The sequence below is a fragment of the Lolium rigidum genome, chromosome 1 (genome assembly GCF_022539505.1).
Source record: "Lolium rigidum isolate FL_2022 chromosome 1, APGP_CSIRO_Lrig_0.1, whole genome shotgun sequence".
Lineage (NCBI taxonomy): Eukaryota > Viridiplantae > Streptophyta > Magnoliopsida > Poales > Poaceae > Lolium > Lolium rigidum.
The window spans coordinates 253,757,992-253,783,931 of record NC_061508.1 but is presented as its reverse complement, the minus strand read 5'-3'; the positions used below and the strand labels follow the sequence as shown (position 1 = coordinate 253,783,931).

The window sequence follows — 25,940 nt, the reverse complement described above, 5'->3', positions numbered from 1 at the left end:
TGTGCCACAGACACTTCATGCATTTCTATATATTGGTGTTCAATGAGCAAGGCTGCTTTGCAATTTTCATTTTGGATATAATGGGCAAGCGAGGTCGACATTTCTAGAAACTCTTAATTTAGACAAATCTAAGACATCTTTAATGGACAGAGGGAGTATGTTCTATAAAATTGTTTTGCTATTGGAAGCTGGGTTATACAACAGATCATACTTGAAATGATTTGCACTATGTTCAACTAATTCTCCTCCTTCCTTTTGCAACATAAAATCCGTGTACTTGTCATTAGCAATTATATCTTCAGCTTGTACGGTGTTGTAATAAAGGTTTCCATAAACATTTGAGTAAGGCTCAGAGCCGCTTGAGTTAGTAAAAAAATAAGCTTTAGCTTATATCCTCTACTAATTTTGTTGATGTTTCAAGTTATTGTCCTGCTGTCAGCTGGATAGCGTTGTGCTCTGTGTTGCTCGGAGTAGAGGTAATCATGTTGGAACGTTATTGTCCTTAATTCATACATCTTTAGGTAACTGGATATCATTTAGTCGACGTTAGAGTTGCATCTCACTTTTATGAGAGGAAAGTTTAGATGTGTTTGTTGAGTTGATGTTTTCCTTTCTTTGCCATGTAAAGATTATAGTATTCTTCTTAACATTTTCATATGCCAAATAGATTGTGATACAGTTTCTGTAACCTGGCATTTCTGCATTTTATCTTGTACCACTTATCTGACACTATATTATTGAAATGGAAGACCCCACAGATTGTTATTAAGAAAGTTGTACTGGCATCACCTTATTTTTGGATGGCAGTGAATTTAGTTGTTGAGCTTTTATATTTTTTAATTTCATAGATCCTCATGTCATAGCTGCAATAATGCCTCAAGTAATTTCTGGTCCATGGTGTACTCTCTCCATACCGGTTTATAGGCCCATTATGTGCTTCGAGAAAAGTTTTGACCATTAAGATGGTCAATAAAATATAAAATACACGCTACAAAAATTATACCATTGGAAACTTATTTTGAACCCAGTGGTATCTTTTTTGTGCCATATATCTCGTATATGTTGACCAAATTAATGGTCAATTTTTTATTAAAATAGGTGGTGGCCTAATAAACCGGTCTGGAGGGGTCGTAACATTTCATTCTATCGAAACCCTATGGCGCGAGGGATGAGGGGTGGGCAGCACAAGGCAAAGACCCAAGAACTCTAGTCCATTAGAGTTGTCTCCGGGATCTTTGTCATACTTGCGACACCTCCAATGGATATGCGATTTAGACAGAATTCTGCCTCTGAAGTTGTTTTAATCTTTGTCACGGAAGTGAGTGTTCAACGTCAATGCCGGAAGATCAATCTGTCACCCTCTCGTCCCGATGGCATATTTTTTCGTGCGCAATCTGTTCCAAGAGATCAACGGCTAATGTAGTTGCATTGTATATATATGCACTTCTTCCTGATTGTTGTTACGTGTGTGTGCTTAACATATGTTGATAACCAAATTTTTGGGGCATGTCCTCTAGTTCTTTTTCAGCTACACTAGACTTCAACCTTAAACTTACCGCTCAGGTATCAAGGTAACAAAGCAAGTAAATAATGCAGAGCTTATTTTAAATGTTGGATGCTGGTAATGTAGGTAGTAGATTGGCCACTTTTCAGTAAATTTTCTCTCGTATGGACATTGTTCATCCATGTATTCTACATGAAAGTATTTCTCATCTAATATAACAACCTGATTATGTACCATTTACGCTACTCCGTATTATTTTACTTCAAAAAAAGCTTGAATCTGTACATGTATCCGAGCCTCCTATTTAACTTTTGCGAGGCATTACGGTTAAGCCTAGACGGTTGGTTGAGGCCTTGCTCGAAGATGACTACTTCATATTCTCATGTTTACCTAACTATATGCCACACCCCTTGCTCTTTTCACAAGCTATGTACATGTATTTTCATGTGTGCCTTATGTTATCTTGTCATTGAGATGGTCTGCTTATCTTGGCAGGGAGCCTTCGGCAAGGCCAAGAAGGACGACAAGGCGGCCATGTTCGTGAAGATGGATGACCGGAAGTTGTCCACCAGGACCCTATCGACAAGTTTGTCCTGGTCTTTGAGAAGGATTTCAATCTCGCGTCGACCTCCAAGTCCTACAGTGTGTCTTCTAATCTGTGTATGGGTACAAGATCTTCCGGACGGCCAACAGAGATGAGATGGACTTGAATGTGAAGGTATATACATACATGTCGATGTACTCGAATGTTGTAGTGCTCTTTTGTTAAATGTACCTGGTGAGGAATTAACGGATGGTCTTTTTCCCTTTCTGATAAAGAGGAGGAAGAGAAGATTGTTCCAGACACCAAGGTAAGAGAAGGACATGCAGGGGATACCACGGGACAAGTCAAACTAACATGTACAAGATCTACAGTAGGGATCACTACCGCCCGATGAGTCTAAAAATGTACAAGATCTATGAGAGCCTCGTCCAGTCCAGCTGCAAGAATGACTAGAAAAGGTGAGATCCCGAGCTCATCCTTTTATTGTGTTTAAATTACATCCTAAAATTTAAATCTCAATGTTGTTTAATCTTTGAAATTTATATTCGGCCTTTCTAATAGTTATGTTTGTTCCGGTTCTAAATTTTTATAAAAAAGGTCATCGTTTTCCGAGCAAATTGCAGTCCTTCCTTGAGGTTACGTTAACGTAGTTAACGGTTACTCTTAATACTTATCCTGGTACCATTTGTCCATATCGATATTATGTTGTTCAATCTGATTTTTAGGATTTAATATAAGCGAGCCATATTAACGGATCGAAACTTAGTGACAAGAATAGTGCTGTGTTCAACAACCTTCTCACAATAAAAAGGCATATGCTAGTTTATAAGCCTGAAATACTACATGTATCTGCTGCAACTCTAGTCTATTTGGATGTTGTTTAGATAGTTATCCCCTTGTTTTCTCATTTCGGGAGAACGTCGAGCTTGTTCTGGATTCTTGAAGCCTGGCGGCAACGAAGGGAGTGCGATGCACTGTTCGTGGTGGGAAAGAGGTCCTTATCATGGTATGTCTCCTTTGCCGAAAGAGTAAAACGGGTATGCAAGTGGTTGCATACATGTTTTTGGTAGTTCAATGCTCGGTACTTTGTTCCGAACAAATGGTATGTGAGCCCAGGGATGATTCCGTAGTGGCGCTGACCAGCTATTGTGGTGCTGACCTGTTTATTTTGGAAATGAGAAATGGTTTGGATGGGGTTGGGTAATGAACCTGAGTTGTCCGGTGCTTCTTAGGTTATGAAAATAGTATTTTTCGTATGAAACGAGACCTTGTGTGGTTGAATAATGTCGGTTTACTTAGTTGTGGCTTGCGCTGCTATCGTGGTTCATTCTAATGTTGTCGTGGTGCATGGATTGTGGCCATTGTGAGACATACCTATATTTGGTTTGGCAATGTGCCCAACCTTGTGTGTTGAAAACATATATAACTTGTCGGCCTAGTTGTTTTGATGTAGTACAACTTAAGCCTCGTGAATATGTTGGGTGGCACAACTTTGTTGATTGGATTTTCTGTCAATGGTGGCTGGCGTTCATGTGCTTTAGCTTTCCCGAGGGAAACAAAATCTAAGCATACTTTAATTGATTTGTCTTGCCAAACGAATTTGTTTATTCATGACTAGCTTTTTTGCTCATTTGTTACAACAACCCACTGCTATGATTTTCTCGGGCAGGGCTGATATTGATGCTCTGATGGTCGGGGATGTGGATAACATGCTATTTGACCAAGTTGGCTGGGGAGGCGTAGCAGCTCCGGGGTGGCGCTCCTTGTTGCGATAACGGTGGTGGAGAGGTGCGAGTGGAGCACACTCGGCGGCCTGGTCGCACTTGGAAAAGTGCCATAAAGGTCGAGGTGTTCGAGCTTGCCGGGTGTAGTGCAGTGTGGATGTATTTTTGCGGTGCATTGAATATGCACGTACCCGAGTATATTCATTGTTACTCAAGTGGTCGGTAGTGTAATGCATGTATGATGATCTTGCACCTTTTCTTTGTCAAATTTTCAAGTTACTTGTTTTTAGTTCTTAACCATTAAGTGTATGACTAAGTACTGCATGTAGCATTGTAATTTTCTTGTAGCTGATGTGCATGCTATTGGTAGCTAGCTTGTTATGCTGCCATGATCATAAGCAATCTCATTCCTGGATAACATTCATATCTTGAGGTAATCAAGTGATCTGGTACGTTGAGTTAGCCATATACAAGAGAAAACCATGGTAGAGTGAGAAGCAAAAAAATGACGAGAAGAATGTAAGGCATCTTAACAACAACACGCCCGTAATGCTCTCTCCTTTCCTAACTAGGATGCGTATTAGTTTTGTTTAAATTCAAACTTTGTTAACTTTGATCGGTTGTACGGAATATCAACATTAACTCAATATTAGTGCAACCATCTTGAAATTCATTTTCATATATTGTATTAATTTAGTATCATAGAAGATACTCCGAGAAGGAGTGAGCACTCGTGGAATTAGTTGATGTGCGAGGAAGCACGTGATGGAACGCAATGTGCAAAACCGGCCATCGGGAAGTGACGCAGTTGATCATCAAAAACTGTTGTGGTAGCTATATGTCAATTTAACTTTTTTTGGCAGAGTTCCTAGCCATGGCGACATGAATAAGAAATCAACCAGAAGCTCATGTTCTCCGAGATTAATTTCCAGGTGTTGTTTGTCCCATCCATATGGCAAGCCCTGTTATTGGGAGAGTGGATGCAGACCTAGGTAAGTAGGTAACGCATAAACAAGAATGAAGTCTGAGCATCGTCCCTAATTACTTGTTTGATTGAGTGACTACTATGAAAGGAAAATCGAGGAGACCCCCACCCTTGGTTATTGGGCTACTAGGATTCCGCATGGTAATTGATTGAAAAACGATTAACTCTTCGACCAGCCAAGCGGTTATCTATGGGGCCTTTGTTTTTATTACGCCAAGTCAGCAATCCATGAGATAACCTATCTCATCCGTCCATCTAAGCATGAAACAGGAGAGAAGAGCAGTGTGGAATTAATTTATGTGACGAGGAAGCACTCGATGGTACACAATGTGCAAAATTGGCCATCGGAAAGTGATGCAGTTGATCATCAAATAGTTGTAGCTATGTGTCTATTTTTTTTAAAAGTTGGCAGAGTTTGTAGCCATGGCGACACAAATAACAAATCAACCTGAAGCTCAACTTCTTGGAGATTGGTTTTCAGGTGTTTGTTGGTGTTCCCAGCCATATGGCAAACCTGGTTGTAGGGAGCATGCATGCAGACCTAGGTAAAGGTAACGCATAATAAACAAAAGGGAAGTCCGAGCATCATCCACGATTACTGTTTGATTGAGTGACTAGTAGGAAAGGAGGAAAATCGAGGAGACCCACCCTTGATTATTGTTTGATTGGTTGGCTACTAGAATTGCCTTGGCTATTAAGTGGAACGAGTTAACTTTTTGATCAGCGGTGCGGTTATCCATGGGGCCTTTGTTTTTATAATTAGGCCAAGTCAGCAATCCGTGGGATTACCTATCCCATCCGTCCATCTAAGTATGAAACAGGAGAGCAGAGCCAATGGATCCGCATACACGCTTAGCTTTCTCAAATCCGTACCTCTCTTCACTTCGAAAATGAGTCTATAAATAAAAGCCAGGACCAAAACCGCGGGCGGCAGCGCGTGCCGTGACTTATGACTTTGGACTTTGGCGTCGGCAACGAGAGGAGAGGGCACTCTGTATCGCTTGGCCGGCGAAGGTGAGGCAAGCACCGTACCGTCGTCTACATGGCTAGCCTGCCGGCGGCGAGCTCTCTTTCTGATCGGGATCCCGTAGGTATGTTGTTGAGTCCCCATCGTACATAGGCTTCCTCTCTGTTTCTGTCTTTCTCTCTGTTTCATGCGTGAGGGCGCGAGGGTTTGGTGGTCGCAAATGAAAAACAGAGATCAGTCTTGTTTAGTTTGTTTTCTTCTCGCCGATTGAATGCGCCGTCTTCTTTCGTTTTGCTCGCCCGCGGTCGCGTGCACCTGGACCCGCCTAAAGGCTGTCGGTGAGCCAACCACGACCTGCGCGATCCATCCACAAAGCTACGTACTGTATTTCTTTAGTCGCGCGCGCAGGTCAAGTGCCCATAAAAAGTACTTGCTCCATCCTAAACCAAGCTTTGCATCGGTTCCTTACAAAATCCTCAACCTTGTGAAATGCAGATGGCACGAAAGCATTGAAGCATATTACATTGATGTAAGCATTGAAGCATATTACATTTTTGTATAAACATGTTTTCCTGCTCACCCGGTCAGGGATCCGGTCGGACCGGCCCATGCGCCGGCCGGTTCCGGTCTGCCACCCGGTCAGCCGGCCTCCCAACCGGCCTGCCCGGCGTGCCGACCGGTCAACCGGGCGGCAACCGAGCTCCAAACGAAGAGCCAACAGATCCGGTTGATCCGGTTGCCGACCGGTCAGCCGGCCTGCAGACCGGGGTGTCCGGCGCTCGGCCCGGTCAACCGGGCGGCAACCGGGCGCCGACCGGATGACCTCGGGGTCCGTCCTACCGACCGGTTTGGACCAGCTGGTCCGGTCCGTGGCCCGGTCCGACCGGGCCCTGGACCGGACGGCCCGGCCCCAGGCCCGGTTGACCGGCTTCCTCGATGGTTGACTCAGCCCAACTTTTCCCCAACGGTTATATTTGCTCTTGGGCTATAAATAGCCCTTCTTCCACCTTGGGCTGAGTAGTTCTTCCCATTCTCTCTCCTCCATTGTTGCATTTGAAGAACTTGCTCTCTCTCTTGATTCCTCCCATAGTTATTGCTATTTCTTGAGGGATCTAAGAGAGGAGATCTAGATCTACTCTTCCACCAATCCATTTCTTCTCTAAGTGAGGGGAACTCTTGGGATCTAGATCTTGGAGTCTTTTGTTGACTTTCCCCATTGTTCTTCCTCTCCAATCTCATCCTACCATTTGTTGTTTGGGTGGGATTTGAGAGTGAAGGATTTGAACACCTCTAGTGTTCTTGCTTTGCATCATTGCATAGTGTTGAGCTCTCCACCACGATTAGTTCGAGTGAGAGACCGTGAGCTTGTTACTCTTGGAGGGTGACCTCCTAGTTGGCTTGGTGATTGGTGCTCCGGTGATCTCTTCAAGAAGATTGTGAAGAGGCCCGGGCTTCTTCTTCGTGGAGCTTGTGAAGTGGTTGTGGAGCTTGCCATCTCCGGAGCGGAGGAAAAGCTAACCATAAGAAAAGGGCCATTATCCTTTGTGCTGCGTTCGGCTCGGGAAAACAGCCTGTTTCCAGCGACGCGACTGGGTGGCATCTCGCGCGCCGTGAAGACCAATCTTTTTGCTCGGCTGTAAATACGAATTTCCCTCATCTGCCTTCTTGAGCCTGCCGGGCGCGCTTACTAGCATAACAACCGAGATTCAGCGGATCAATTCAAAACGAATGCAACTAAGAACGTGCACAGGGAAAATTACAACTTCCGGTCAAACCCAAACACACGCCGGCCAGCACCACTGCGCCCGTAACATTACACAATCTCAGGTTAACACTAGTACTCACTGCTTCTGCTAGCTATTACAAGAAACCAAAACACCGACAGCCAAGCGTAGCCAGTCACCGAATGATTCGACAATGATCATTTCAAATATCAGGTCCGTAAAATTAATCCACGATTGAAACTACTGAGTAGTATATATCCCTGTGTGCTATAGCCACCCAGAATACCAAGAATCAGGAGCCCAAGCACTACGCATGTGTGCTGTAGCCAAAACCTAGTCATCGCTACCAATTAGCAGGTCACACGCTGCTCCACGTATATACGTTAACGGGAGAACCAAAAACTCACCTAACCATGGAAGCATAGAAAAAAGGCCACCACTGCCTGTTTTCACGTCCTAATTAAACTGGTTAACTCAATCGAGAATGATCATTTCAATTATCAGGCCGGTAAAAGTAATCTACCATTGAAAGTATATTCCTTTGGTACAAAAATTCAACAGCCCACCATTAATGTATCTTACTGGAAATCAATAAGTTGACTAGTACGTACCACCAGCAGCAGGTATATAATTCAACAATCAAACCACTCAGAATACCAAATATCAAGAGCGCAAGCACTACCCGCAAAAAAAAAAAACAAAAAAAAAAACGCGCAAGCACAACTTATCTGTGTTATAGCCAAAACCTAGTCATCACTACCATTTAGCATGTCACAGGCTGCTCAATGGCCATGGAGCACGTATACGATACAATGGGTGAACCACAAATTAACTCACCTAAACACAGAGGCATACAAAAAGGCTACCGCTACCTATTTCCGGGTCCTAATTAAGCTGGTTAACTCAAGTCTTGATCTTCTGTCCATTACCAGAAAACCGAGGACAGAGGGAATGCCATCAAGTCTCGTGATAGCAGTAGCTAGTCAAATGTAGTCAGCGAGGGACGCGGTGGACCGGCCAGAGCCGCACAAGACCAAGCCTGCAACAACCTCCCCTGCCTGCAGTCACATACACACACATAAACTTCAGCAAATTTGTACAGCTCAACACAAACAAGCTCTGCTGATGTATACCCACATGACATCCATATAAACACGACAATGAACACTACAAACATAGCCAATTACCAGAATGCGTATGCATGTACTTGCCATATAAGAAGCCAAATGATATTAAGTGCATAAGGCAGGAGCAAAATACAATCATATTCAGTGGAAACATGCTAACATGTAGAATTCAGAATCAAGGGTATCATTTTGTTCTTACCATGTTGCGTAGCTACAGCTAGATAACAAAAACCACCCAGTGAGCCAACCGAACCTAAGCATGCCATCTAATCAAATTTCCTAACGACAAAATATAGAGTCCATTGTAGATCACCACATAATACTAAACCAAAGCAGTGCCAGTACAACCACACCACCAGAATCCTAAATAAGAAGAGACAAGTGAGGACCATGATACTCACCTAAACCCGCCAATTCGAAGAAGAGGGCCACAGCTGCCAGACGGCTGGATCCAGCGGCCATGACTACCTTCTAGCCAGCTGCACATCCACTTATTCCCTGAGATTCGAAAACACAAAGATAAAGCAAGTGGTCAGGAACTGATCCAATTCGAAAAGGAAATACTACAGCTAGAGAACATTCAAGTCAGGCAACAATTTCCAAGCTACACATACAGGGTACATGTAGATGTCATTTCCAAGCAAGGCTGATATATAACACAGATGATCCATAAAATTAGCAGAATTAATTCATCGTTCCTGAGATAATATTAACCAACAGCAGCACAGGCATTTCAAACAAGGAACAACAGAATCAATTCATCCTTAAAAGGTGGCAAAATTTGTGTTGACTCACAGAAATTAAACTGCTTTGTTGAACTAGTGGTCCAGATCAGCTCCAAAGAGCTTGAGGTTCTGCCCACATTTAATAAAAACTATAAGATCAGCTCCAAGTCAGGTTTAAGCTTCACAGTTCACATTCATCAAGTCGACCAAACAACAAGTTCAATAAAAACTTAAGGATAATCTAAAACTAGTGGTACAGATGGTCAGAATGTCAACTTCTTTCTTATTAACACAAAAAATTACTAGAACTACAAACCATTTCCAAGTCACAAACAAGAAACAACTTAGGTGCAGATATCACTCTTTCGAGATAAGCAGCAACATCATAGGCATTTCAAACAGGCAGAAACAGAATTAATCAATCCTTTTAAGGTGGCTGCATTGTCTTGACTCACAAAAGATTTAACTACTTTGTGGAATTAGTAGTGCATATCAGCTCCAAAAAGCAGCAGCTCGGTTACATGACCGCATATGGTTGTGCACCTCACATGTTAGAAAAGGAAACCAGGATTATTATGCACATCACATACACCGATCACAAGAACATTTGCTCAACAAACGTCATGAGATGGCATATAAGAGATCTAGGGTTCAAGCAACCTAGAAAATACAAGCAAATACAAGCATATTCAGTGCAAGCAAGGAACATGCTAGCATGTAGAATTCAGAATCAAAGGTATCATTTTGTTCTTACCATGTTGCGTAGCTACAGCTAGATAAAAAAAAACCCAGTGAGCAATCCAACCTAAACATGCCATCTAATCAAATTTCCTAACTATACAATATAGTGTCCATTGGAGATCACCACATAATACTAAACCAAAGCAGTGCCAATACAGTGTCAAGACAACCACACCACAAGAGTCCTAAATAAGAAGAGACAAGTGAGGAACATGACACTCACCTAAACCTGCCGAGTCGAAGAAGAAGGCCGCCACTGCCAGCCAGATCCGGCGGCCATGACTACCTCATAGCCAGCTGCACAGCCACTTATTCCCTGAGATTCGAAAACACAAAGATAAAGGAAGTTGCCAGGAACTGATCCAATTCTAAAATTCTTACTAAAGGAATTAATAAAGCTAGAAAACATTCCAGTCAGGCAACAATTTCCAAGCTAGACATCCAGGGTACATGTAGATGTCATTTCCAAGCGAGGCAACAATTTCTCTACTGTCTACAAAGTCAATTCATACTGAAAAAATAAGCCCTTTCTGCAAACAATGAGCACAATTACTCTTCAACACTAGAAGCTTTGCCAACATATTAAGCAGTATTAAATCATCCTTCCCGAGATAATATTAAGCAACAACAGCACAGACTTTATAAGGTAGCAGCATTTGTGTTGAATCACAAAAATTAAACTGCTTTGTTGAGCTAGTGGTCCAGATCAGCTCCAAAGAACTCCCACATTCAATACAACTCAGGTTTAAGCTTCTCATTCATCAAGTCGACCAAACAACAAAGTTCAACAAAAACTTAAGGATAATCTAAAACTAGAGCTACAGAAGAATGCCTATTTCTTTCTTATTAACACAAAATAAAATACTAGAGCTACAAACCGTTTCCAAGTCGCAAACAACTTAGGTGCAGATATCGAGCTTTCTGAGATAAGCAGCAACATCATAGGCATTTCAAACAGGCAAAAACAGAATTAATCCATCCTTTTAAGGTGGCTGTATAGTCTTGACTAACAAAAGATTTAACTACTTTGTTGAACTAGTAGTCCGGATCAGCTCCAAAAAGCAGCAGCTTGGTTACATGACCGCATACACTTGTGCACCCCACATGTTAGAAAAAGAAACCAACTACTCAACAAACATCATGAGATAGCATATAAGTGATCTAGGGTTCAAAGCAACCTAGAAAATAGAAGGAAAACAAGTTTATGATCAAATATACATATAAAGAGTTGCAAAATACTAAAGTATGATCAAGAATTAGGCTCTTAAGCCATCATGGTAAATATAAGCGATTTACAAACTGCAACAATTCAAAAACGAACAAGATTTTGAATTGTTGCTATGTTTCGCTACTTTTTCTTGCTGTTTTCGATGTGAGTTGTGAAATCAATTGCCATCAACAAGCAGAAAAAAGGCTTAAGGCTTATACTACGCAAAGGCGACATAGGGCAAAAATCATTTGAGGCGCGGAAAAGATAGGCTGCTTCATTGATGTGATATTGAACTACCACAGGCAATGCAAATATTACAAACCTGAATCCGGTGCCAGCATGATATGCTGCTCCAGGGATTTGATCCCGACTTACCGCACATAAGAAACCATCACGCAATGAAAACAGAGACTAACTGAAGCATTCATTCAGGCGTAGTGTTCTTCACCAAAAATATGAACAGGGTATTGCAACAATTCCAACAAAACCCACTGCCATCAAACCATCATATTTTCCAAAAAAATCATATCAAACCCACTCCATCCGAAACACACATAGGCAGAGCTAGATGGGCATGCTATCACGGAGAAAATAGAGGAGAAATAAGAGGAACCAGAAATTTACCAAAGCCCATGGAGTTGAAGACGATGGCCACCAGCTGCCATAGCATGCCGCTGCCGCAGTGAACTCACGGGCTGGTTTGCACTCTTGCCAGGGACACCTACAACGAACGTCCATGCAAACCCAGGTGAATTTCCTGTAGGTGCGAAAATTTCTTCATATGTATATCCAGTGGAAATTTGAGCCACGCATGCAGCACTAGTATGAAAATCTAGAGTTAACTAAAGCAATGTATCCTGCAGCAGCAGCTCTGCAAATACGCCCACATACAAGATTGGGTGGATGGTGTCGATTCTAGCGAGAGAACAGGGGAAAATTAACTTCGACCTTTGCGTGGCGATAGGTGTTCCTGGGTGGCGAGCTCCTGCAGGTCGTGAGCGCGCTTCGTCCGGCCATCACGGCCGCGTCGAGCGGCACCCCCGAGGATGTCGGCGAGCGGGATGCCGGAGCTCGCGCGCGGCGGCGGACTTGGAGGTTCCCTTGGACGAGCAGCGGCTCCCATGGCCGCTGAATCGACGGCGAGGGCCAGCCGCACTGTGCGAGGCGAGAGCCGTCGTCCTCGACCCCGGCCTGCAGTCCCGGCACTAGGGTTCGCTGCGGGTTGGGGATGCAGCAGGCTCGGGGATGCAAGCAGCAGTCCGTCCTCCCGTCTTCCTGCGCCGGCCGCCGGAAAGGAGACAGCTTTTCGAGGCGGCGCGATTAGGGAGGGGTTCGGGAGGGCTTCGTCGACGGGGAACCAGCGGGGAGAAGGCGCCGGAGCTTCGTCGGCGAGCGGCGGCGGCATGCGTGGGCGGGGGTGTTGTGTTGGGTGAGAGAAAAGGGGACTTGTGCGTCCGTCCCTTGGTTTTCATGTTTGGCTGGAAATTAATTTTTTGCTGCCGAATTAATTACCAGCTCTTCTATTGTGTACTCAACACTAAAACAGTCAATAACAACAAGTGATGTATCGCATGCAATAGTACGTACCTAGCTCTTTTTTTTTCACTAGCTAAAAATACTAGTGTCGAATCCTCCTAGTTGCTACGTATGTTAATTCGGAAAAAAAATTAGTTACTGTGTATGTTCATACAAAAATGTGACATGTTTTTCTAAATTGGAATGCATCTAGATGTTTTTTAGTGTATACATACCTTCGAATTTAGATAAATCCTTTTATGAATGGAGAGAGTACATATTATGATTTCACCATTGAGAATTATGGATGGATATGTGCTATATACATAAGCATCACATCACATCATGACATGTATATATGCAAACCGTCTCGAACGATCCTACTACTCTGTGCTAGCTCGCGATGAAGTCCACCAAGCCGAGAAAAATCTCCCTAGACGTAGAAAATAGAACATATACATAAAACCTAGGCCGTGAACCACTTTGAAGTGGCATCTCATATGAAACCCTAGATTTACACCTAAGCCGGCAATTTGATCCATGGGCACACCCGACCCGAATTGGCGGGGTATGGGTTGGCAAGTTTTCCCATGGGCAATACCCACGGGCGACATGATTAGCCATGGGAAGGATATGGGCACGAGTTTATACCAACGGATGACTCGTGGGTCGCCCTATTATTGTTTTCAATTAATAATATGTGCATATAAGGGTGGCATAAAGAGGAAAATCAACACACAAATCTGAAGTGGCACCTCATTCGCAAACATAACTTCCCTGGAGGATGATTTCATAATTATAGCACAAAATTCTCACTTCGAGGCCACGATCAACTCTTATGTCACAAACAAATACATGAGCACTTGGAATCGATCATGACTTTAGAAGTAAACAAGGGGTAGGCACCACGAGGCACACAAAATAGGGTTTCGCTTAAAACCGTGAGAGGAAGGGTAAAAAATATCCCCTTATTGCATTGGGTACTTATATGGGTATAAAAGTGTGGCGTGAAGAGGAAAAGCCAAGATATAACTCTGAAGTGCACCTCTTTCGTAAACATGACTACCCAGATGAAGATTGTAGACTTATAGTGTTAAGCTCCCATTTCGAGGCCTCCGTCCCAACTCTTGTAAGCACGTGGGATCCTTTTGACGTTTTCATATTTATAGGACCCACACTAACACACACACAAAAGATAAGCTTCACATGGAATCACCACTTTGGATGAAAGATAGGGGTACATTCCATGCGGACCACAAAACATGGTTTCACCTGGAATTGGGTAGGAATGATCGGAATCCCTACCCCTGTTGCATGGAATCCTATTATGGGCATAAACAAATGGTGTAAATAGGAAAATCGATTACACAACTCCAAAGTGGCACCTCTTTCTCAAACATGACTACCCCGGAGGAAGATTTTAGACTTATAGTGTTAAGCTCCCACTTCGAGGCCTTCGTGCCAACTCTTGTAAGAACGTGTGATCCTTTTAACGTTTTCATGTTTATAGGACCCACACTAACACAAAAAAAAGATAAGCTTCACATGGAATCACCACTTTGGATGAAAGATTGGGGGTACACTCCATGGGGACCACAAAACATGGTTCACGACACCTAGGATGGTGTAAAGAGGTAAATCGATTACACGACTCCGAAGTGGCACATCATTCACAAGCATGACTATCTCGGAGGAAGATTTTAGAATTACAGTAGAAAACTCCCAGTTTGTAGCCAGCGGCCCAACCACCAGTCTGTATAGTTAGTGGCGCATGTTATTTCTACAACGCTACTGTTAATTACAATGGCGTTGCAAAAAAGTTAAACGCCACCACTAAGCTACTACTGGTAGCGTTGCGTTAGAAACGAAACACCGCCACTAGGTGGGGCCAGCATCTTGACCAAGCGAAATATAATATGGTATTGTACGCCACCATTGTTTTGGTAGTAGTGGCGTTAGGTTGTACTGGTGGCGTGAAAATGGAGGTACATATATCACGCAAACCAACCTGGTTGTGGTTGGTTTTGTTAGGACATCTCCAACGACCCTACGTATTTTAAAATGCGTCGCCGCGAACGGTCCGATTAATTTACGCAGAGCCGCTAGGATAAGGTGCAGATTCAATTATTTAGTCGCCCGCACTTTTGCGTCGGCCGTGGAGATGCTCGTCTCCCTAGTCCATCCAACATCTTGGAAATTATTTTGTATACAACATTACATAAGCTGATTGGCCTGAACCGAGAAACACTCTCCGGGTTCTGAACCTTCGGGATCATAACAATGACAGAATTGTTCCACCCTTCAGGTATTTCACACGTATTTACTGCATTCAACACTTCTTGGACTAACAAAGTCCAAAATTTCTTAAAGAAGATCGCATGTGAATAGTACTTTCCTAGTTTTTCTTGTTTTGGTTGTACGTGCTTTCAAGAAATTTGTTAAATATCAAAGAAGTAAATCTGCTGAAAATTTGCCTCTCTAATTTTCGTATAGCTAAGCTATGTACTCTATTGGAATCACACAACCATAACACACGCATGCAGAACGGTAATTAAGGATGCCCAGCAAATTTTGGAAAGTCGAACCGTCCACAATGCAGTTAGTAATTGGACCAGATTGACTAGTATACTAGTATTGATTTTCATCATGTAATTAAGACATAGCACGGGACTACATGTTATCGATCCGTGGCACGATAGATCTCCGCTGTCCATCCTCAATCCTGCTCCAAACAATCAACGATGGATCCAAACTCTCTTCATGAAAATTTATTTTTGGAGCGAACGAAAATCGTATGCCAAGTCCAACAAAGCCAGAAGAAAACCCCACCCCACCCCTCACATCCTCTACCCAACACAGCGACACGTCTTTTCCCCTTCGCAGCGCCGCTTCTCATCGCCGGCAAATCCCGGCCGGTTCCGGCGATCCCTCGCACCGCCGACCATCGCACCGTGACCAACTCCTCCTATTCTATACCGTCTCCTTGTCGTGCAACCACCGTTATGCAGCCCCCACGGCGAGCCCTAGACCCACAGGAATCTTCCAAAGCGGCGCCGCCGCGTGGCTTCGTCTAGCTCTGGCCGACCCTCCTGCCCAACTTCATCTCCAGGCCACATCCACGACCACCCACTAGCACAGATCGAATGGCCCCTTCAGGTGACAACATGTGATCGTGGCTGGTGGGACGGGCTCACAGCGGCGCCGGGAGTGCGGCGGGGAGGCACGGAGGACGAGCCGGTGGTCGCCTGCATAGCCTGTTGTTGTTGGCGTCTTCTTCTCGCAACCCGGCCCTCGACCTACTAGTGCCGACCACCTGCTCCTACCGCCGGCCACCAATCGAAGCAAACTACTACAACCGTGGTGAAGCCTCTCTCTTCCTCTTCCGGTTTCCTCCATCCATTCTTGCTAAATATTTTGGCTTTTCTTCCGTTAAACATGTAGTTAGTAGAGAAAGTCACGTTCATCTGAATTTATGTTCAGTCTATTAGCGAGTGTTATTCAGCTGCGTGCCAACTATTTTTCTCCAGTTCCTTGGGCTGCCGGTGTGACTGCACACACCAACGAGAGAGTTGTTCCGTCGCTCTTTTGTTCATTGCCTAAATTCTCTCTATTCTAATTGTAATGCAATAAATGCGAATTTTCTTTGTGCCTGCTGCAGTTTGTAATCATTTCCTAGGTGGTCTTGGAGTTCGTTTGCTTCCTGTTCGATTAATCTACAGGTTTAGATTTTTCTCATTTTAATATTCAGAGTTCTGCACTTACAGGGTCATCCATGGCAACAAATCGAACGGCTTATGCAGTTGACGGCGTGTGACAGTAGGCTGCAGGAGGGGCTCGCTGTGTTGCCAGGATGGCGACAGGGAGGCACGGAGGACGAGCTAGTGTTCGTCTGCCCTGCAGTCCAGTCGGAGCTGCTTCTGCTGGCATCTTCTGGTGACCACACCACCAAGGGTTCTACTGTAGGCCACCACTCCGAGATGGTATGGCCTCGCGAGGTCTCTTTCCTCCTCATCCATCTAATCTTGTTAACAAATGCATCTTTTGTCCTATTGAATTGCATGTGTATACATGAGATAAAAAAAGCATAGGCATGTATCGATGTACTGATTGGAGAAGCATAAGGATGTGTGTGTGCATCAACATGTATGTGCGCGGCTCCTTTAGTTTCGGTCACTGATTATTCATAGGAAGTGTTGATATATTTCATAGCGTCCATCTATCTCGTTGTTGTTGTGATAATTTGGGACGTTGAAACTTATTCGAAACCTCAAAGAACTTGTTACACACTTTGTGGAGCATTGGTACATATAAAGAATAAGTTGGTCGTCTTATATTCTTGTGATATCTTCAATTAAAACATGTTTGGGCCGGAAAGGGTTTAATTCGTTTCCAATATTCACGGTTGGATTAGAGTTGAGAGTGACCTTGCACTTGTAATATAGTTGCTATATATCTATCTTGTAGTTTTGAAAATAATTTGCTATAATCCTCGGATATTTGAGTTTTTATTTGGAACAAATACACATAACTATTTGTTCCTGTTCCACTATAGGTCATAATGACAAGGTTGGATTTCAAGTACATGGAGACCAGCCTTCAAAGATGGTCCGATGGATGAAAAAGTAAGCGGAACAGGTGGTGGCCTGGAGTGATCCGGCCATCTAGACGTGCTTTTTATCATTAGATCTGATGTAGTTTTTGCTATAGTTTTGTGGTGTCCTAAAAGGATGAGTGAATTTGTTGTGATGTTGCATGTTGTGTTGGTTCATGCTCAAGTATGGCTGCATCTACGTTTCTCAATGTTCGAATCTGATGTAATCTCCAAGACTTTTAGTAGTATTTTCTTGACCCGATGATAGAAATCATCAACATGTCTCGTTAAATTAAAACCTGATCAAAGATGCACATCATATTATTTAGGGTGTTTAAGTATTAGGACAACAGTCTCTTAGATAAAATATAATTTGGGCCTGATTTTGTACTGCCCATTATGAGCAAGAAATGATATATAAAACTAGCAGGCTGCAACCGGGTACCACCTGCACGTTTTTGAAATGAACTGTGTCTACTGAGATAATTTAGGCTTGGTATTCCATGGGAAGGCTAGGAGCTTTCAGCTTTCCAAATTTGCAGGGTTTGGGTTTTTAATCGTAGGGTTGCTTATGTTTTGTGCCACATACACTTCATGTGTTTCTATATATTGTTGTCCAGTGAGCAAGGCTGCTCTTTTATTTTTCTTCTCACTAGAATGGCAAGCAGGGTCGAAAATTCTAGATACATCCAAATTTAGATAAATCTAAGACATCTTTCATGAAATAGAGGCAGTAGATTCTACCAAATTTCTTTGCTGTTGGAAGCTAGGTTATACAACCGATCATACTTGAATAGATTTGAACTCTGTTCAACCAATTCCCCTCCTTCCTTTTGCAACACAAAATCTGTCTACTTGTAATTATCACTTATATCTCCAGCTTGTGTGATGTTGCAATAAAGGTTTCCATAAACATAAGACTCGGAGCTGCATGAGTTAGTCAAAAAATAATCTTTAGCTTATATCCTCTACTAATTCTGTTGACGCTTGAAGTTAATATCCCCGTCGGTCTAGATATATGTGTAAATATATACACGTTGTGCTCTCTGCCTTTGGAGTAGAGGTAATCATGTTGGAACATTATTTTCCTTAATTCATATAATGCTCGTGTAATGCAGAAAAATGGTACATATTAGAGAGATTCTCGATAGTTGCATCTAGTCACTGAAATAACATTTGTTTCAGGAAACTACACATTACTGCATATTATTATCTGGAGGATTAAATAAGTCCATGATTTTAAAGCCTTTACCACACAAAATATACTTGATGCAATATTGATTAATTAAGTCGGACAATTTCGCAGATTTTTTAGACAACGTATATGGCATCGATCCACCAGAAATACACATCCACAATGGAATGTTGAGCTCAAGAATATCTTCATGTCAGAAGATAAAGTAGCTGACTAGATGATGGATCATTTTTGACAAAAGGATCAACTTCTGTCAGATTTTCCCATCTGAAGTAACTTCTTTATGCGGGAGTTGAGGGGAATATATCTACACTAAAATTATCTTACATTTGTTGCTTAATCGATATTGGTGGAGAAACATACAACCTACCAATTTATACGTGTGTTGTTCATTTTATGGCAAACAACGAGTTTGTGATGGATCCAACTTGCTCGATAGTGCATTTGTAACTTTTTCCATATAAAAATTTAGAATCTACATTACTTTGAGAAGGCCAAGATCTTCCAATAATCTTAATTCTTACATCTGGATTTAATAATTTTCTTTATATTACAAGAAACAGAGGGTTGCTGCCCATGCTTAATAGTAGGCTTAATATATGCAAGTGAGGGATAGTACGTGCTTAGTGTATTGATTTCCTGTTTAGTATTGTGTTGTACAATTTTTGTTTTTGCGAATTATTGTGTTGTACAACTTAAAGCTTGATGAATTACTGCATGCTCTAGCTAGTGAAAACGGCATGCTTGCAAGTAGAGATGCTTGTTGTGGTCTGTTTTGTCGGTTGGTGTATATATTGCCATTTGATAGAAAGTGCCCGGTCTTGACATGAACTTGTTTCTACATAGGTAATTCAGGCTAGGTATGTCACGGGAAGACTAGGATCTTTCACCTCTCCAAATTTGCATGTTGGGCCTATTCAATGTTTAGAAACTACAATGCTGCATCATGTATTCTGGTTCTTCATATGCTGGAAGAGTTGATGTTGTTGGAAAGGACATATGGTCAGTTAATTTCCTAACAGTTAACAAATAGTATTCAAATGTTGGTTAATAAAGTTTGGATTTTTTTTTAATCCTCGGGTTGGTTATCTTTTGTGCCACAGACACTTCATGCATTTACGTATATTGGTGTTCAATGAGCAAGGCTGCTTTGCAATTTTCATTTTGGATATAATGGGCAAGCGGGGTCGACATTTCTAGAAACTCTTAATTTAGACAAATCTAAGACATCTTTAATGGACGGAGGGAGTATGTTCTATAAAATTGTTTTGCTATTGGAAGTCTGGGTTATACAACGGATCATACTTGAAATGATTTGCACTATGTTCAACTAATTCTCCTCCTTCCTTTTGCAACATAAAATCCGTGTACTTGTCATTAGCAATTATATCTTCAGCTTGTACGGTGTTGTAATAAAGGTTTCCATAAACATTTGAGTAAGGCTCAGAGCCGCTTGAGTTAGTAAAAAAATAAGCTTTAGCTTATATCCTCTACTAATTTTGTTGATGTTTCAAGTTATTGTCCTGCTGTCAGCCTGGATAGCGTTGTGCTCTGTGTTGCCGGAGTAGAGGTAATCATGTTGGAACGTTATTGTCCTTAATTCATACATCTTTAGGTAACTGGATATCATTTAGCTGACGTTAGAGTTGCATCTCACTTTTATGAGAGGAAAGTTTAGATGTGTTTGTTGAGTTGATGTTTTCCTTTCTTTGCCATGTAAAGATTATAGTATTCTTCTTAACATTTTCATATGCCAAATAGATTGTGATACAGTTTCTGTAACCTGGCATTTCTGCATTTTATCTTGTACCACTTATCTGACACTATATTATTGAAATGGAAGACCCCACAGATTGTTATTAAGAAAGTTGTACTCGGCATCACCTTATTTTTGGATGGCGGTGAATTTAGTTGTTGAGCTTTTATATTTTTTAATTTCATAGATCCTCATGTCATAGCTGCAATAATGCCTCAAGTAATTTCTGGTCCATGGTGTACTCTCTCCATACCGGTTTATAGGCCCATTATGTGCTTCGAGAAAAGTTTTGACCATTAAGATGGTCAATAAAATATAAAATACCTGCCACAAAAATTATACCATTGGAAACTTATTTTGAACCCAGTGGTATCTTTTTTGTGCCATATATCTCGTATATGTTGACCAAATTAATGGTCAATTTTTTATTAAAATAGGTGGTGGCCTAATAAACCGGTCTGGAGGGGTCGTAACATTTCATTCTATCGAAACCCTATGGCGCAGGGATGAGGGGTGGGCAGCACAAGGCAAAGACCCAAGAACTCTAGTCCATTAGAGTTGTCTCCAGGATCTTTGTCATACTGCGACACCTCCAATGGATATGCGATTTAGACAGAATTCTGCCTCTGAATTTGTTTTAATCTTTGTCACGGAAGTGAGTGTTCAACGTCAATGCCAGAAGATCAATCTGTCACCCTCTCGTCCCAGTGGCATATTTTTTCGTGCGCAACTGTTCCAAGAGATCAACGGCTAATGTAGTTGCATTGTATATATATGCACTTCTTCCTGATTGTTGTTACGTGTGTGTGCTTAACATATGTTGATAACCAAATTTTTGGGGCATGTCCTCTAGTTCTTTTTGAGCTACACTAGACTTCAACCTTAAACTTACCGCTCAGGTATCAAGGTAACAAAGCAAGTAAATAATGCAGAGCTTATTTTAAATGTTGGATGTTGGTAATGTAGGTAGTAGATTGGCCACTTTTCAGTAAATTTTCTCTGTATGGACATTGTTCATCCATGTATTCTACATGAAAGTATTTCTCATCTAATATAACAACCTGATTATGTACCATTTCTGCTACTCCGTATTATTTTACTTCAAAAAAAGCTTGAATCTGTACATGTATCTGAGCCTCCTATTTAACTTTTGCAGGCATTACGGTTAAGCCTAGACAGTTGGTTGAGGCCTTGCCTGAAGATGACTACTTCATATTCTCATGTTTACCTAACTATATGCCACACCCCTTGCTCTTTTCACAAGCTATGTACATGTATTTTCATGTGTGCCTTATGTTATCTTGTCATTGAGATGGTCTGCTTATCTTGGCAGGGAGCCTTCGGCAAGGCCAAGAAGGACGACAAGGCGGCCATGTTCGTGAAGATGGATGACCGGAAGTTGTCCACCGAGGACCCTATCGACAAGTTTGTCCTGGTCTTTGAGAAGGATTTCAATCTCGCGTCGACCTCCAAGTCCTACAGTGTGTCTTCTAATCTGTGTATGGGTACAAGATCTTCCGGACGGCCAACAGAGATGAGATGGACTTGAATGTGAAGGTATATACATACATGTCGATGTACTCGAATGTTGTAGTGCTCTTTTGTTAAATGTACCCGGTGAGGAATTAACGGATGGTCTTTTTCCCTTTCGATAAAGAGGAGGAAGAGAAGATTGTTCCGGACACCAAGGTAAGAGAAGGACATGCGGGGGATACCACGGGACAAGTCAAACTAACATGTACAAGATCTACGGTAGGGATCACTACCGCCCGATGAGTCTAAAAATGTACAAGATCTATGAGAGCCTCGTCCGTCCAGTTGCAAGAATGACTAGAAAAGGTGAGATCCCGAGCTCATCCTTTTATTGTGTTTAAATTACATCCTAAAATTTAAATCTCAATGTTGTTTAATCTTTGAAATTTATATTCGGCCTTTCTAATAGTTATGTTTGTTCCGGTTCTAAATTTTTATAAAAAAGGTCACTGTTTTCCAGCAAATTGCAGTCCTTCCTTGAGGTTACGTTAACGTAGTTAACAGTTACTCTTAATACTTATCCTGGTACCATTTGTCCATATCGATATTATGTTGTTCAATCTGATTTTTAGGATTTAATATAAGCAGAGCCATATTAACAGACTGAAACTTAGTGACAAGAATAGTGCTGTGTTCAACAACCTTCTCACAATAAAAAGGCATATGCTAGTTTATAAGCCTGAAATACTACATGTATCTGCTGCAACTCTAGTCTATTTGGATGTTGTTTAGATAGTTATCCCCTTGTTTTCTCATTTCAGGAGAACGTCGAGCTTGTTCTGGATTCTTGAAGCCTGGCGGCAACGAAGGGAGTGCAGTGCCTGTTCGTGGTGGGAAAGAGGTCCTTATCATGGTATGTCTCCTTTGCCGAAAGAGTAAAACGGGTATGCAAGTGGTTGCATACATGTTTTTGGTAGTTCAATGCTCAGTACTTTGTTCTGAACAAATGGTATGTGAGCCCAGGGATGATTCCGTAGTGGCGCTGACCAGCTATTGTGGTGCTGACCTGTTTATTTTGGAAATGAGAAATGGTTTGGATGGGGTTGGGTAATGAACCTGAGTTGTCCGGTGCTTCTTAGGTTATGAAAATAGTATTTTTCGTATGAAACGAGACCTTGTGTGGTTGAATAATGTCGGTTTACTTAGTTGTGGCTTGCGCTGCTATCGTGGTTCATTCTAATGTTGTCGTGGTGCATGGATTGTGGCCATTGTGAGACATACCTATATTTGGTTTGGCAATGTGCCCAACCTTGTGTGTTGAAAACATATATAACTTGTCGGCCTAGTTGTTTTGATGTAGTACAACTTAAGCCTCGTGAATATGTTGGGTGGCACAACTTTGTTGATTGGATTTTCTGTCAATGGTGGCTGGCGTTCATGTGCTTTAGCTTTCCCGAGGGAAACAAAATCTAAGCATACTTTAATTGATTTGTCTTGCCAAACGAATTTGTTTATTCATGACTAGCTTTTTTGCTCATTTGTTACAACAACCCATTGCTATGATTTTCTCGGGCAGGGCTGATATTGATGCTCCGATGGTCGGGGATGTGGATAACATGCTATTTGACCAAGTTGGCTGGGGAGGCGTAGCAGCTCCAGGGTGGCGCTCCTTGTTGCGATAACGGTGGTGGAGAGGTGCGAGTGGAGCACACTCGGCGGCCTGGTCGCACTTGGAAAAGTGCCATAAAGGTCGAGGTGTTTGAGCTTGCCGGGTGTAGTGCAGTGTGGATGTATTTTTGCGGTGCATTGAATGTGCACGTACCCAGTATATTCATTGTTACTCAAGTGGTCGGTAGTGTAATGCATGTATGATGATCTTGCACCTTTTCTTTGTCAAATTTTCAAGTTACTTGTTTTTAGTTCTTAACCATTAAGTGTATGACTAAGTACTGCATGTAGCATTGTAATTTTCTTGTAGCTGATGTGCATGCTATTGGTAGCTAGCTTGTTATGCTGCCATGATCATAAGCAATCTCATTCCTGGATAACATTCATATCTTGAGGTAATCAAGTGATCTGGTACGTTGAGTTAGCCATATACAAGAGAAAACCATGGTAGAGTGAGAAGCAAAAAAAATGACAGAAGAATGTAAGGCATCTTAACAACAACACGCCCGTAATGCTCTCTCCTTTCCTAACTAGGATGCGTATTAGTTTTGTTTAAATTCAAACTTTGTTAACTTTGATCAGTTGTACAGAATATCAACATTAACTCAATATTAGTGCAACCATCTTGAAATTCATTTTCATATATTGTATTAATTTAGTATCATAGAAGATACTCCGAGAAGGAGTGAGCACTGTGGAATTAGTTGATGTGCGAGGAAGCACGTGATGGAACGCAATGTGCAAAACCGGCCATCGGGAAGTGACGCAGTTGATCATCAAAAACTGTTGTGGTAGCTATATGTCAATTTAACTTTTTTTGGCAGAGTTCCTAGCCATGGCGACATGAATAAGAAATCAACCAGAAGCTCATGTTCTCCGAGATTAATTTCCAGGTGTTGTTTGTCCCATCCATATGGCAAGCCCTGTTATTGGGAGAGTGGATGCAGACCTAGGTAAGTAGGTAACGCATAAACAAGAATGAAGTCTGAGCATCGTCCCTAATTACTGTTTGATTGAGTGACTACTATGAAAGGAAAATCGAGGAGACCCCCACCCTTGGTTATTGGGCTACTAGGATTCTGCATGGTAATTGATTGAAAAACGATTAACTCTTCGACCAGCCAAGCAGTTATCTATGGGGCCTTTGTTTTTATTACGCCAAGTCAGCAATCCATGAGATAACCTATCTCATCCGTCCATCTAAGCATGAAACAGGAGAGAAGAGCAGTGTGGAATTAATTTATGTGACGAGGAAGCACTCGATGGTACACAATGTGCAAAATTGGCCATCGGAAAGTGATGCAGTTGATCATCAAATAGTTGTAGCTATGTGTCAATTTTTTTTAAAAGTTGGCAGAGTTTGTAGCCATGGCGACACAAATAACAAATCAACCTGAAGCTCAACTTCTTGGAGATTGGTTTTCAGGTGTTTGTTGGTGTTCCCAGCCATATGGCAAACCTGGTTGTAGGGAGCATGCATGCAGACCTAGGTAAAGGTAACGCATAATAAACAAAAGGGAAGTCCGAGCATCATCCACGATTACTGTTTGATTGAGTGACTAGTAGGAAAGGAGGAAAATCGAGGAGACCCACCCTTGATTATTGTTTGATTGGTTGGCTACTAGAATTGCCTTGGCTATTAAGTGGAACAGTTAACTTTTTGATCAGCGGTGCGGTTATCCATGGGGCCTTTGTTTTTATAATTAGGCCAAGTCAGCAATCCGTGGGATTACCTATCCCATCCGTCCATCTAAGTATGAAACAGGAGAGCAGAGCCAATGGATCCGCATACACGCTTAGCTTTCTCAAATCCGTACCTCTCTTCACTTCGAAAATGAGTCTATAAATAAAAGCCAGGACCAAAACCGTGGGCGGCAGCGCGTGCCGTGACTTATGACTTTGGACTTTGGCGTCGGCGACGAGAGGAGAGGGCACTCTGTATCGCTTGGCCGGCGAAGGTGAGGCAAGCACCGTACCGTCGTCTACATGGCTAGCCTGCCGGCGGCGAGCTCTCTTTCTGATCGATGGATCCCGTAGGTATGTTGTTGAGTCCCCATCGTACATAGGCTTCCTCTCTGTTTCTGTCTTTCTCTCTGTTTCATGCGTGAGGGCGCGAGGGTTTGGTGGTCGCAAATGAAAAACAGAGATCAGTCTTGTTTAGTTTGTTTTCTTCTCGCCGATTGAATGCGCCGTCTTCTTTCGTTTTGCTCGCCCGCGGTCGCTTGCACCTGGACCCGCCTAAAGGCTGTCGGTGAGCCAACCACGACCTGCACGATCCATCCACAAAGCTACGTACTGTATTTCTTTAGTCGCGCGCGCAGGTCAAGTGCCCATAAAAAGTACTGCTCCATCCTAAACCAAGCTTTGCATCGGTTCCTTACAAAATCCTCAACCTTGTGAAATGCAGATGGCACGAAAGCATTGAAGCATATTACATTGATGTAAGCATTGAAGCATATTACATTTTTGTATAAACATGTTTTCCTGCTCA

At 42.3% G+C, this 25,940-nt stretch overlaps 1 long non-coding RNA gene across 2 annotated transcripts; it reads right to left on the bottom strand.

The window, feature by feature from the left end:
• Positions 1-7,997: 7,997 nt before the first annotated feature.
• LOC124692724 lies at positions 7,998-12,292 on the bottom strand. Of its 2 annotated transcripts, XR_006999656.1 has the most exons (5): positions 11,876-12,281; positions 10,265-10,357; positions 9,371-9,429; positions 8,977-9,073; positions 7,998-8,506 (listed from the first exon to the last, which is right to left on the bottom strand). It is a non-coding gene; the product is annotated as an uncharacterized LOC124692724 (long non-coding RNA). The 2 variants fall into 2 exon arrangements; XR_006999654.1 differs by lacking the exon at positions 9,371-9,429 and having other exon boundaries at positions 11,876-12,292.
• Between the last annotated feature and the right edge of the window lie 13,648 nt (positions 12,293-25,940).